The 14,384-nt window shown below is 41.8% G+C and overlaps 1 protein-coding gene across 4 annotated transcripts in view; it reads right to left on the bottom strand.

The window, feature by feature from the left end:
- bnc2 (basonuclin zinc finger protein 2) overlaps positions 1 to 14,384 on the bottom strand; it is a 449,449-nt gene that overhangs the window by 299,820 nt on the left and 135,245 nt on the right. The window lies entirely within an intron of this gene.

Genomic DNA, 14,384 nt, shown 5'->3' with positions numbered 1-14,384 from the left:
CCAATTTCTGAGTGATTACAGCCGTGAGCTACCAAGTATAGTGTTTCAAATCCTGCCCAAGTTACCCATGCACCAACTGATGCAGATGCTCCTTGTGCTGCTCTCTGAATACTTGTGTTATTTAATAAGCCTGTGGACACTGTGGCTCAGATACGCCAATAAGCTGGCCTACCAAATCCAAGCAAGACAGGAAAAACTGCTGTTGGTTGGACAATTAAAATAATTATAAAGCCTACAGAGCATGGTCATCCACGGTTCCAGATACAAATATTTGAACATGTATTTGAGCTTTTACAGCAACAAAATCTCAATTCTTCAGCACAATTTCTGTGGTCCACCTGACTTTTTGATATTTTGGTGTTTTAAGAAGCAGTTATCGAGTCCTAGAGGTTTACAGCATGGAAACAGGCCCTTCGGCCCAACTTGCCCATGCCGTCCTTTTTTTTTTAAACCCCTAAACTAATCCCAATTGCCCACAGCAAAGATAATAAACAAATTGAATTGTTTCTTTTAATCCAATGCTTAATTTTAACATTTTTTGTTCAGATATTTAAATCTTAGTTACAGACAAATTAAATTGGTATGAATGTGCCTTTTGTATCTCTCACCATTGGGAGGTGTTTATTGCTGTTTGTTTTCACACATGGTGATCAATGTTTGTGCTGTGTCCATTCGGTATCAGATGTCAATGGATGGAGGGTCCAAACTGATTCTAACAGCTCTCTCACTAATTTAGTTATTTACTCTTTTATAAAACCTACATGTCGTCAGACTATCCCTACTGGATGACGGGCATGCCTGTCTGTGGGGTCAGAGTTCCAATACAAGAGAAACACTAAAGGAGGAAACCGCAGGGATCATGAAATTGGAAAACTGTGACTATCCCTACAAGAGAAAGGTGATAATAGGCATATTATCATAAACAATAAAAATAATAAATGTTACATAAAAATTAACCAACAGTTTATTAAGATGCAGTAATGAAAAGTCTATCACTTTAGCTCTAATGAGAATCACAGCCTCCACCAGCTATACAGATTCTCACCTTTAATAATGATCAGGAAAACCTTCTTTGAAACAGGGAAAAAACCTCATCAAACCCTATTCGCAACCCCGCCCACTTTGCACTATTCCTGTCTGTCTCAGCTAACAATTTTCCGTAATGGAAACTATCTATTCTTATCAATTCCTACGTCTGTACAGTTAATCCTCTCCCTGCTCACTGAAGGGGTTAAAGCAGTGAAGTACATTTGTGACTTGTCAGTGACATATAATACCCTGGGTCCTTCATGCAATCAACTTTACTTGACATGTATTTGCTCATCACAGGACCCACATTACTACTGGGAAAATGAAGAAAAACCTAAATTAACACTTGACATTCAATATGGTCAAGTCCTTAATTGGCTGGTCTTCCTGAGAAAGCAATTTTCTATTCCCCAAACTGTTCGTATGTCATGTGTAGAGTGGAGCTCCTGGCCATCAGCGCTGTCCCTAGCTCACTCTAATGAGTGCAGATGAATTAGTGCTACGTGACACGATTTTAGCAGTTCTCTCCACCACTCCCCCCCCCCCCTTCCTCTGCGGTGACAGGCACTTGGCAGAGAGAAAGAAAAAGCAGCAAATCAACAGCGCTTGCAAATAGAAGCTGAATAGATTTTCTCCTCCTGCTGCAGAACAATTTTGATGCTCTTTTTGAAACAAAAAATATTTATACAAACTGGCCAGCCTTTGGTTGCGTCCGTCATACAATATCAAAAGCAGGATCTCAGATCAGAATGTGACACTGCTGATATCAACCATTACCACCAATGCTGAGATTTCATTCCGAGTTCACGTTAGGCGTTGAGGTTTAAGGTTTAGCAGAGCAGGCAGTACCCTGTTAACAATCGGTCACTGGATGTAGAGAGTTAGGTCGAATAGATGGAGGGAAGAAAAGGACAAAGTTTCTGGTATGTTTGTCAATGTGATTAACCAATTCAAAACCCTCAAACTGAAGATTTCACACAATGTGAATTTATTGCAGGGACTGGGAGGCTGTATTACTGCCGAGGTGATTTTGTCGTCCCAGCAGACAGCATTCAGAGAAAAGTTTAACTTCAGGAAATCCTCACAGCAACAAATAATTATAAAATGACAAAACAACCTTAATGAGTCTACATTTCGCCACTTACTAACCTCAGCTTTCAAAGCAAATCTGATTTTAAACCCTTTAAATATAACAGGACAGGTTGAATTAAACATGCTGCAACTGTTTAGTTTAAAATACTTGAAATATTTACAACAATGGGGAAAGATCTAATAGGATAGCTCTTTTCAAAGAGATAGCAGAGACACAATGGGCTGAATGGTACTCAGATTAAAACAAAAGACAAGAGAAAAGTTCACAGCACAAAAGGTCAAGATTCTCTAGACATTCATACACAAATTTAATTTTTTAGAAAATCTGGATATCTTTGAAATACCAAGCAGATAGTGAACTGCTAAACGCCAAACAACCTCACAGAGCCTGCTCCCCATCTCCCAAGACAGGCACCATCTTCCTCACCCCCACCTCTCTCCTCCCATTCCCCCCCCCCCCCAATCCCTACGCACTTCCCCAACTCCCAACTCCCCCAGAATATGGCTGACTTCATCAGTAATCAGCTGGTCACTGCTTTCTGCTCTCTTAGTGACTTCACCGATAAAGGAGCTTTGACACAAGGGGAGGGAGAGTGCTCTGGGGACTATTTGATCATCTTTTCAGCTGGCCACTTCGATTTGAGGAGCTTCAGACTGAGAGCGAGCGTTCAGAGAGTGTCTGGGTTTGGATAAACTGGACCCTTCAGCCCATTAAAACTAATCTGCCAAAATCTATGTTGAGTGTGTATTTTTACTGCTTTAAAAGCACTTTATTAATATGTTGTCAATTGCAAACAACGAGTCAATGCATTCCATTTGTACAAAAATGACAAAGGGATATTGGGACATGATGATGAATTAACCCTCACTTCCAGGTTTATGTTTCCCACTTCACATCAGTGACCCTGAACCCGGAGAGGCAAAGACATCAGCTGTTCCTTCATTAAATGTTATATTTGTTCTCTCGGTTTACAATGCAAGTATTGAGTATTTACAGCCAGCTATCACCAACACATCGGCTCACCGATGATTTTGTAGCGGCCAATTGATCGACTTCAGGTAAGTTGAAGGTTGGTTAAGAAACAGAGACCTTCAGAGTGAGGGTACGTTCTCTGATCACCCATCCCTCCGAGTACACGAGTCACGGTCAGTGAGCTAAACACAGACGAGGGACCACCAGCTCAGCAATGTTTAAGGACACAAATTCAGAGCAGGAAGAGGCCATTCAGCCCTTCATGCCTGCACCATCGTTCAACAAAATCATGGCTGATCCAACTCTTCCCTAGACTCTACTTTCCTGCCCATCTCCTAACTTTTAACACTTAATTCACTCCAAATTTGGAAGAGTGGTGAGATTAATGGTGCACAGTTGCTGTTTGTAGATAACTCACTAGTGCAAATATTAAAGTAGATGCAGAAACAGAGAGACCTCGAGGTGCCTGTACACAAATCTTTGAAGGTGACAGGATAAGTCGGAGAAGGCTGTTAAAAGGAAGTACGTGGGATCCTTAGCTTTAGGAACAGGATATAACAGCAAGGACGGTGGAAACACTGCTTAGATCTCAGCTGGAGTATTATGTTCAATTCTGGGCATCTCACTTTACAAAGGGTGTCAAGAACTTGGAGAGGGTGGGGAGGAGATTTACTGGAATGAGACCGGGAATGAGGGACTTCACTTAATGTGGAGAGATTGGAGAAGCTGGAATTGTCCTCTTTAGAGAGGAGGTATCAGAGAGGGGTTCAAAATAAGAAGGGTTTTACAAATGTAAAGAAGAAGCTGTTTCCTGCAGGAGGGTTAGTAACCAGAGAGACACAGATTAAGGAAATCAATGAAATAGCTTGATGGAGTGATCTGGAACATACAGCCTGAAAGAGCAGTGAAAGCAGATTTATTAATGACTTTCAAAAGAGAATTGGATAAATACTTGAAAAAAAGGGGGAAAAATACAAGGTAAAGAGTGGGACTAATAGAACAACTGCTGTAAAGTGGCAATACAGACACAATGGGCTGATTGGCCTCCTTCTGTGGTAGTACCATTTGTAACAGCCACTGAAAACATCACCACAACGGCTGCACTAACTGAACTGAGCTCCGAGCTTCATTGTGAGATTGTACTTGGGATCAGCCTCATGGAGAGAGGAGGCAGCTCAAACCACATCACGTAAAACTCAGTCACATTTCACTCTCTGGGCAAGCCTTTTCGCAAAGATAGAAGAGTCTAAAACTAGAGGGCATAGGTTTAAGGTGAGAGGGGAGAGATACAAAAGGATCCAGAGGGGCAATTTTTTTTCCCCCACACAGAGGGTGGTGAGTGTCTGGAACGAGCTGCCAGAGGTAGTAGAGGCGGGTACAATCTTGACTTTTAAAAAGCGTTTTGACGGTTACATGTGTAAGATGGGTGTAGAGGGATTTGGGCCAATCATGAGCAATTGGGGCTAGCTTAGTGGTTAAAAAAGGCCTGTTTCTTTGCTGTAAACCTCTATCTCTGTAAGTCAGGAAAAGTAACACATACTGGAAAAGAGGAGTGAAAGGAGGAGCCGACCATTTCACCAATCCTGAACTCTTGCTCAGACATTTATTGGCCTGGGTTCAGGGAAGAGGAGGGAGACATGGTTAAAAATTCTACTTGCCCGAAATTCATAGCACAGTAACTGAAACTGCATTCGTCATTGGAAAGACAGCTTCCTAAACTCCCGCCTGGGATGTTTCTAAAAACAGTAAAGTCACAGCTGTGATCGTATGAAACTTGTGGAAGGTGAGGTGTCAGCACAGTTTCAACACAAACAATCATAAATGCCTTTTCACGTGTCGCCGATTGTGCCAAACAGCAAGTGTCCAGACAGAGGAAAGGAGAGAGAAAAAGCCCACAAGAGGTCGAAGCAGAAATCCCTGTTCCTGATGTAGCTGTCTGAAAAGGAGCTGGCAGTTTGTGAACACCACACCCTGCAGATGACATTCGTATGTTGCAGACTGCAGGAAGTATTTTCGCAATGTCAATCTGTGCAGGCGTTAAGGAGAGCAGGAATGACGGTAATGTCCCCTGATTACCAGCTGACAGCACTGGTGGTGACATCCAGCTTCACAACCTATTAAATCAGAAATAGTATTAACACCTTCCCTGGTCCATGCGTTCAACCAGGGCAGTGAAAGCCACAAGAGCTTTTCAGCACCCTGCCTTGATAAACTGGGGCCAGATGGATACACATTTTTATCATGCCCCAACTTATATCCATAGTCACACTGTCAAGAGGGCAGAATGCTGCATGTCATCACCCCCAAGTTGACCAGCTCTGGAGTGAAGTATTGCAGCATTTTCTTGTAAAGTGACACTTGTGTAAGTCTCACTCATTCTGCACTAATGAGCCAGTGGCTATTAGTATCCGTACTCTATTCACAACAGGCGGGGAACATGGCCTAATATGTCTTCCTCTGGTGGCCCCAGTCCCACATATGTCACAGTCTGCACTTTCGACAATAGATGTGCTGTTCCAATAACATGTAAATTCAGAGAGAAAAAAACCCACTATCCGACAATGAGAAAAGCTTGATCTGACATGGAAACAAGAATCAAACCGAATTCGGAAAAGAACATGTCTCTTAACAAAAAAATGCTCTCCAAATGTTGACATTTTTACTCTGTGTCTATGTTAAAGTGCATCAGGTCAATATTGAATGTTGCTTTACAGAATGTGTGTGCAGGGTCAGATTTGTACTCCAGTCACTGACTGGAATGGGAACATTATCTGCTTGGGGTAAATTAGTTGAACATCATAAACACAGGAAGCCTAATAAACTGTTTAGAAACATTAACTTGTGCTTTTTCTTTTAAGTTCACCCTTTTGCTAAGAGGTGATCTTTAGGTTGTTATAGTCTAATTACTTCCTACCCACTGGTGATAGGTGCAAGTAAGGAAAAGCAAGATTTCCATGTCAAGGGATCATATTTTTGCCCACAGAGCTTCTTAATGGTTCAACATTCAAAAGTGATCTACAAAAGGCAGTGCCTGGCTTTCAAACATACAAACTGGGCGCAAAAGTAGGCCATTCAGCCCTTCGAGCCTGCTCTGCTATTCAATAGAATCATGGCTGGTCTGATTGTGGCTTCAATTCTACATTATGCCTCCCCCCTCCCCGATAATCTTTCATCCTTTGTTATTCAAGAGTCTATCCACCTCAGCCTTAAAAATATTCACTGACCCTGCCTCCAACACCTCCTGTGGAAAAGAGGTCCAAAGGTTCACATTCCTTTTCGAGAGGAAGAAAATTCTTCTCATCTTTGTCTGAAATGAGGAATCTTTAAACTACGGTAAGTGACTCATACCCAACTTGGGAATCTCTAGATAGATGGCACCAGCAATGCTTCAGATCACCCTGGCTATCGACATCTGTCCCACAAGGTGCTGCAACCTGACCAGGCCATCGATAGCCCATACAACAGACCAATCAGGCACATGGATGTGAGTGAGCACTGTCACCCTCTGCGCCTGACCTGTTTCTCACACCTCCCAGGTCCAGGTACAGCCTGCTTTTCCCTGACAGCTCTCAAGCAGATAACTGGACAAGCCTCATTACCACGGTAGCAACGTATTACCTCAATAAAATGGCCAATCTCTCTCTACAATAAGTTTATATACTGGCCTTGGAGGGAGTTCTGCAGCAGAATTATATGGGAGCAAAAAGGAGTTACATTACCAGGACAGGTTGTATAAACAAGGCTTGTATTCTCTTGATTAGAGAAGATTCATTCAGATGTTTAACATAATTAAAGATTCTGTAGGGTTGACATCGAGAAACTATTTTCTCTGGTGGGAGTCCAGAACAAGAGGGAAAAGCTTTAACAATTCCAGCCATTCAGGGGTGATGCCAGGAAGCACTTCATTGCACAAAGTGGAGTGAAAAGTGTGGGACGCTCTGCTCTGGAAAACCAGCCAGGCTGGACGGTCAACTGAACATGTAAAAACTGAAACCAATACATTGTGTTGAACTGGGGCATTAAATCCAGTAGATGGGATGGAGACACAAATCAGCCACGATCTCATTGAATAGCAGAACAGCCAAAGGGCCGAACAGCCTCAGACTGTTCAAATATTCAGGGATATTCACAGTGTTGGAAGGTTAGAGAGCCACAGGCAGAAGCTGAGAAGTTGGGAGAAGCTCACCTTCCACAGGTCTGGGGATCGCTTAGAAACAAAATGAAAAAACTGAGCAAATCGTCCAAGGGACTGAAATGAGAATGATCACTTTGACATTGTTTTCAGGTTGAAATGCTTGGGAATGGAGCAGCAGCAACAATTATTTGCATTTATGTAACAACATTAACATCCCAAGATGCTTCACTGGAATACAAAGCCACAGCAGGAGCTATTCAGGCAGATGATCAAGAGTTAAGAGATAAGTTTGAAGAAGCATCTAAAAGGAGGAGAGGAAGGCAGAGAATTAGAGAGAGTGAGGGGCTAGGGGAGCTGAAGGGACACAGCAACCAATGGTGCAGCAATTAAAATTGAGAGTTGCCCTTGAAGCCAGAATTAGGTGAGAGCAGCTATCTTAAGGGTTTATGAGGCTGGAGGAAATTAGAAAGCAGGAAGAGCAAGGTCATGGAGGGATTTAAAAACAGGGACAAGAATTTTAAAATCAATATGTTATTTGATCAGGAGCTAACCTGGGTCAGCAACAACAGAGTGATAGAGGAACGGAACTTGGTGTGTGTGAGGACATCGGCAGTAGATTCTTGGTTGAATTAAGACCCGCAGAGGCTAGGACCTCGGCTATGTTGGCCAAGGGAGTGCCTAACTAGTTACCAGCATTGGTGATTATCTGGACACCCATTCCCATTCATACTCAACAGCCCATCACTTGAACTTCCTTGCACCCAGATTCACACATTTGGAGCAACCAGTGTGGTGAAGGAGGCTGTTCGGGGAGACCCCGGCTGGGATAGGGAGAGAGAATGAGTCAGACTTTCCCAAATTCCAGTCTTAACCTGTAACTACACGGCGTTCAAACGATGCATCAGCAACACTTGGTCTTCAAATTCAGGCCGGACATGCCTTGTGCTGTGTCTCAGAAAAAGCATCTTATTGTGCTTGCCTTTCTTTTAAACCCCTAGAGCTTGGAAGGGCTCTCACATTAAGAATATCTGCTTTCCTCTGGCAAATGTAAGTGTATTTAGAATTAGTTGGTCGAGGTTAAAAGAACTGAATAAATATAAGGAAGTGAGGACATTCTTTAACGATGCCCCGATTTCTCACAGCTCTGATTATGTTGCGCTTAAGCTCCAAGAAGAGCTCAAATGTATCTACCCTCCATTATCTGGTGGATTCCTAGAATGCTGGGACTTCAGCAATATGTCAATGCTTCATTGTGTCCCTCTTGCTCACAATAATACTCAACACAAGAAACCTGGAGTGAATTTATGTTCTGCGTGTAATGGGGAGTTGTGGCCAGAGAGCGGGAGGGATACAGATTTTGGTCACTTTATGCTGCAATTAATAACCAGCCTCACTCAAACCCTCAGAGGATGAAATATCCTGGCTGTATATCAGCAACTCAGAGTTCATCAACCTTGGCTTGTGCCACCTTTTCTGAAAACATCACACAGTGCCAGGAAAACAAACGCGCGAGACTAAATAAAATACCTCCCCCGAAAAAAAAAAGCTAAAAGCATGATGACTTACTTTCAACTTAGTTTTTAAGAAGTGTGCCTTTTTTAAACCAAAAGAAACCTTCGAGGACACAAAGAGTTAAAAGCAGCCGTATCCTGGGTCAAAAATAAAAATAATTTTCGTCATTGACAGCTGAGGTTTTGTGGGAGTTGTATCATCTCACTCGGAATCAGACACTGTGATCAGTCAAAGTCTAACTAGGAATGACAACAAGATTTCGTTCCTCCCTCATTAAGCTGAAAGATCTAAAAAGAACATTTTTTTTTGTTTCTTGTTCAGTTCCATGACACCAGTTTGTTATCAATGTACAGAGTGTACAGCCTGTCTTTCCTTGAATTAACCCACAGTGTCACAATGACCTGAGGGAATGAGTTCTTACTATCACAAACAGTCCTAGTAATCTATGGCCTCGGCAGTGACACACGTACACACACATCCTCACTCAACAAAACTGCCCAGTTACCAGATGTCTTACTCAGCAACTAATTAGTCACTGAGGTTACTTCTTGGCTGCAAACTCTGACACTGGGTGGGAGACTGCAGTAAGGTTCTGCTGAAAAGCTTCCTCTCAGAGTGTTAATCAGAAGGCGTTACCATAGAGCGTTGCCTCCTTCATGCACACAGTGCAGGCAGACCTGCTTAAAAAGGTTAATTGAACAATGGCGACCAAAATTAATCTCATTTTATTGCTCAACAGTAATAACAATGGCATCATCCTGAATGTTTTCCCAGAAACAGTGAGTGGGAGTCAGAATTGAATTTGTATCAATTCTCCTAATTAATGAAGGCCTGAGCACATGGAGTCGAGAGCCTGTGGAATCTTGGGGAAAATGTGGCCGGCCCAGCACAAACTCACCCATCCAGTGTGTGTTTGGAATCAAAACCCAACTTAAAATGATCCCGCGCTGGAGAATTAAAAATCCATCCACCTTCAAAAATAAAATGAAACCATCAGAGATATTATCATCAACAAACTGCATGACTCTCCTGAGTCTGTCTTTATAACCTGACAGAAGACTAGGTTTCATCAGCTTTCAAACGGCCACCTGGCGGCACAGTGGTTAGCACTGCTGCCTCACAGCGCCAGTGAGCCAGGTTCGATTCCAGCCTTAGGTAACTGTCTGTGCAGAGTCTGCACGTTCTCCCAGTGTCCGTGTGGGTTTCCTCCGGGTGCTCTGGTTTCTGCCCATGGTCCAAAGGTGTGCAGGTTAGGTGGCCGTGCTAAATCATCCCTTAGTCTTGCAAAATCTGTAAATTAGATGGATTTGCCGGGCTAAACGTGCAGGATAACTTTTGGGGGGGGGTCGAACGGAGGGCAGGACTTGGGTGGGACGTTATTTTGGAGAGTCGGCGCAGTCTCAATGGGCTGAATGGCCTCTTTCTGCACTGTCGGAATTCGATGGAAAACATTGAAAAGAATTAATTTCTGATTCGCTTCCCCATCCCCCACCTTTCCACACACTGAGAAACTTTTATTGTTTATTTTGCTAATTGGTTAATATTTATGTTCCACTCAGATTGTCTTCAATTATATCACAGTTCTCGTGATGGGTTCAGAGAGTAAGGGTGACACTTTACCCTTGCTTGTGTAAAGAGACAGCAGGAAGTTTAGTCTTTGCTGTTTTAAAACATTTCCTTTGCTGCTGACTTTAGCAAAAAGCAGAGTGATTACAAAAGGACATTGGCGTTTCAATCTTCGTTAGTCTATGCTTTGAATCAGTGCTGAAGATTCAAGGCACTATTATCAGCTACGCAGTATCTTTGCCACAGGTTCTCACTCGAACCCTTGTGTGTAGCCTTTGGACTCTTTGCTATCTGTCAAGAACATCAAAAGAAGCCTTTGGAAATGGGATCAACTTCAAGTTATTTTGGTGAATTCAGAAATCTGTAATTAATATATATATATATATAATGGACCATCGAAAGCACATGACTTTGCAACCTAGTTAAACAGTCCTGAAATCAGAGGAAAAAAAAATGCAGCTTTGTGCAGATTAAAACCAGATCACCTTCCTGATGTGAAAAACACTGAACAAGAATGGCAAAATGTCACACAGGAAAAGTATACTGGCAGCAGAGACAGAGGCTGAAGAACACTGGTCAGCTTCAACCTACAACAGATCAAAAAGTTGCCAATCCTCTCCTTCCTTTCCCACCTCCTCAACCCCCCACCCACCCCCCCCAAAAACAAGTCTGCCTCAGCAGTTACACTTTTTAAGGGTTATCGGGGTCTTGAGGCAAACCTGACCCTTTCAAACATTCTGTCACTTTTTACAAGTAAAGAAATAATAAAAATAGGATTAAAGCTGGGTCTTCTGGTACCTTCTCCCTGGGAAAAGCAAAATAAATCTAGCCACGGCAGCTCAAATGTAAATCTGCCGAGGAATGTGGGCCATCCCTTCCACTAGCTGGGTTGTTCACAATGTAAACAGACCGAGTGAGAGGATATGATCTCCAATACCCATATACCTGCTGTCACAGGTGATCATTACATCCAATCGACTTCTGTGATTATCTCACTTGTACTTTTATATTCTGCTTACAAAACGACTCCAGAAAATAATTACAAAACGAGTACACCTTCCAACTATTTGCCATTAATCCTACCATTTACGCTAAACCACATTTAATAAAAGATTATGCTTCTATTAAGCACAAAAAACAGCAGACAGATTCTTAGTTTTTGGTGAGACTAAAACACCTTTTTAAATATTGTACCAAGTTGTATTCTTTCCCTTGAGTTATTGTGTTTTACTTCCCTGCAAAAGAATCAACCAATCTCCTTTTCATTCTGCAATCAAATTTTAACCTTCAGCAGTGTTTCAGATCCACAGACATCAGATCCTCAAGTGATCAGAATCTTCAGGACAGACAGAAGTTAATAAACGAAACAGTTCATGTTCCACAAACACTGGTGCAGGCTGTATAACATGTTCCCAAAATAATGCCAATTTCTCTGTTACGTAACAAGCTAAACAGTAAATGATTTATCTGATCACTGACAGCAGCAACACTCAATCATTTGATCATCTCAGTAGTTCAGTGCAGCATTTAGTTATTTTTACTGCAGGATATTTAAAATTCAATTGCTCACAACCAAAATATTTGCTACTCTGCTTCACTTTTCCAAGTCAAACTCACCTGGGTTAAAGCATATTTGTGACAAGACAGCCGACAGCAACATATTACAGAAGCACTTATTCAGTTACAATTTGTGCGGCAAAATTTAACGTAAATCTGTGTATTTAGGTATCACAGTCATAAACGTGATTTGGTCACAGGAAACCTCTGACTTTTGAACAAAGAAGCGCAAATGCTTGCTTCAATAATCTCCCGTCTTTGATGCTTCCAGGAATTCCCTCCAGTGTTAGTTCGGAGTTTTGGAGTGAAAAGTATTTTCATTTTTATATCAGTTCTGAGGTCATTATTGAAAGTTACGAGACTGCAATTTGACAGATAAATTTAAACCATCACAAACGAATTAACCCCTCGGCAGTTCAATACAATTTTTCGATCGAGCGCAAGGTGCTCACAATGTGCTTTTCCTCTCCGCCGATCTGAAAATACCAAATTGGGAGAAGTTCGGCATTTTTGTTATTCTCTAATTCACCAGTGATTCAAGGCTCAATAGATGGGCAAGTGCCAGAGGTGAGAACTACCTGAGCTGCTCAAAGCCTTTCGTTCTGAAGAATCAATTCAATACTTTGGAACAACAACAAAAAAAAACTTATTTTCTGTTATTCATTACCAGAGATCGATTACTTTCGTTGATCGTACCAATAAAATAAAACCCAACTCCAAAAGTGTTCTTTCACTGCACAGAAACCTGACTCTCAAATTGTAATTTAGTCTGTACCACTTGGATAAATGCCGGGGGAAGGAATATTTATGGAAAGTGAGCAGAACATGAAAAAAAAACAAACCCCGTTTTTAAAAATCTGTACTCAGGATTAATCCCGGCTTTGAATCTCTATTTCGCAAATTTGTGCTTTGTATCAGTCACGCATTTTCCTGTGTTTAGAACTCAAATTACATCAAGTCACTTTCTACAATTATCATCTGTGTGTGTCTCCCACAATTATTGTCAAAAACATATTAATTGTAACACAAACATCGAGCAATTTATATCGCAGACAATCTAATGTTACAAATTTAAACTGGGCATGAGATTGTGTGACATCTATTCCCTCGCACTCTTCCATGGGGATTCCAGTTATGTGCATATTCCTGGTCCATGAAAAACAATTAGGTAATAAAGATATTCACTTTGCAGGAATTGATTGTAACAATTAATGAAGCCAATTAACAGTCAATTTTTTTTTTGCTATTTGATGTATTTACATCAATATACAAAAAGAGTATTCCAGTCCTTTGCACTGATTACGGCCCGGGAGATCGGGAAGCTTTATTCTCCTTATCTCGGTCTTGAGTCAAGCGAGTAATTTATGTCTGAAAATAACTGCCCTCCCCCAACCACCACCGCACCCCCCCCCCGCCACCCCAACCGCTCCCCCCACCTGCCAATAAAGAGGAATCTGTGATTCACGAAAGTCAATTTTCACCAGTGCTTCTTCTGCAAAGTATCACTCTATCACCAAATTCAACCATCCACACTCAAAATCAGGAACTCCGTGTGAGCCAGCTACACGATTCCACACAGCAGAAAAGGATACTTCATTGTCTTAGTAAACTGTGGAGCTCCTTTAACCAAATCCTACTGCATTCAAGGAACAGAATCTTCTCGCACTGAGTTCTAATAATCTATTTGGATTCCATAGAATTTTTTTGACGGTTCCTTCACACAAAAATTGTGTTCTTTTATTGCACACAAATAATTTTAGATTTGCCAATGGCAGAAACACAGTGCTTTCTATTTCAAATTTCATATTTTAAAACAAAATTCTTTTACAGAAATTCTCACATTTTTTCATGGCACTAATAGTGTTATTGATCTCATGTAAAGACAACCCAGACACAAGCATAAAAATGAGAGCCCCAACTGCTCTCCTATACCTGCGCTGCCTTTGCCTCACTACATTACTCATTAACACTTTGCAAAATGCTGTCACATCTGTTCCACTTGCTTTCACTACATGAGAGCTCTCCTTCCAGTGTGAACCTACACTGACTGGAAGGATAATGATGCACGCCTGCAAGTCTCAGAATGGGGATTAACATCACAGCACACAAAAGCAGTTTGTTCAAACCATTTACAAACAGAAGGGCCTGAGCTCGGAAGAGCTGCATTGTCCTGCTGTCCGTTATTTCTGCTCCTTAAAGAGAAGCGACCCAACCAAGGAGCAAAATATCCCCTATCTAAAAAAAACAATGTACCGAGAGGCAGAACGAATGAAAGGTAGAGGCTGCCTCTGCTCAGGGAGGGAGACAGCGGAGGGTATAGTCCTCCATTCGCAGTAACTGGGGTCCCTCTACAGGAAGCAAAATTCACCTGCTTTAAATCAATATGCCCCAAATAGTTAAGAGCCTTGCTTTAAAATAGCTAAGTATCAAATAGTTAAAAATGGGGCTATAAATTTACTCAGCATCATTAATAGTATTTTCATTTGTTGCGAGCTAGATCAGTACTTGTCTGCAGTGAGC

This window comes from Carcharhinus amblyrhynchos, chromosome 5 (genome assembly GCF_965287045.1).
Source record: "Carcharhinus amblyrhynchos chromosome 5, sCarAmb.v2.hapA, whole genome shotgun sequence".
Taxonomy (NCBI): domain Eukaryota; kingdom Metazoa; phylum Chordata; class Chondrichthyes; order Carcharhiniformes; family Carcharhinidae; genus Carcharhinus; species Carcharhinus amblyrhynchos.
This window is presented reverse-complemented; position numbering and strand designations above follow the sequence as displayed.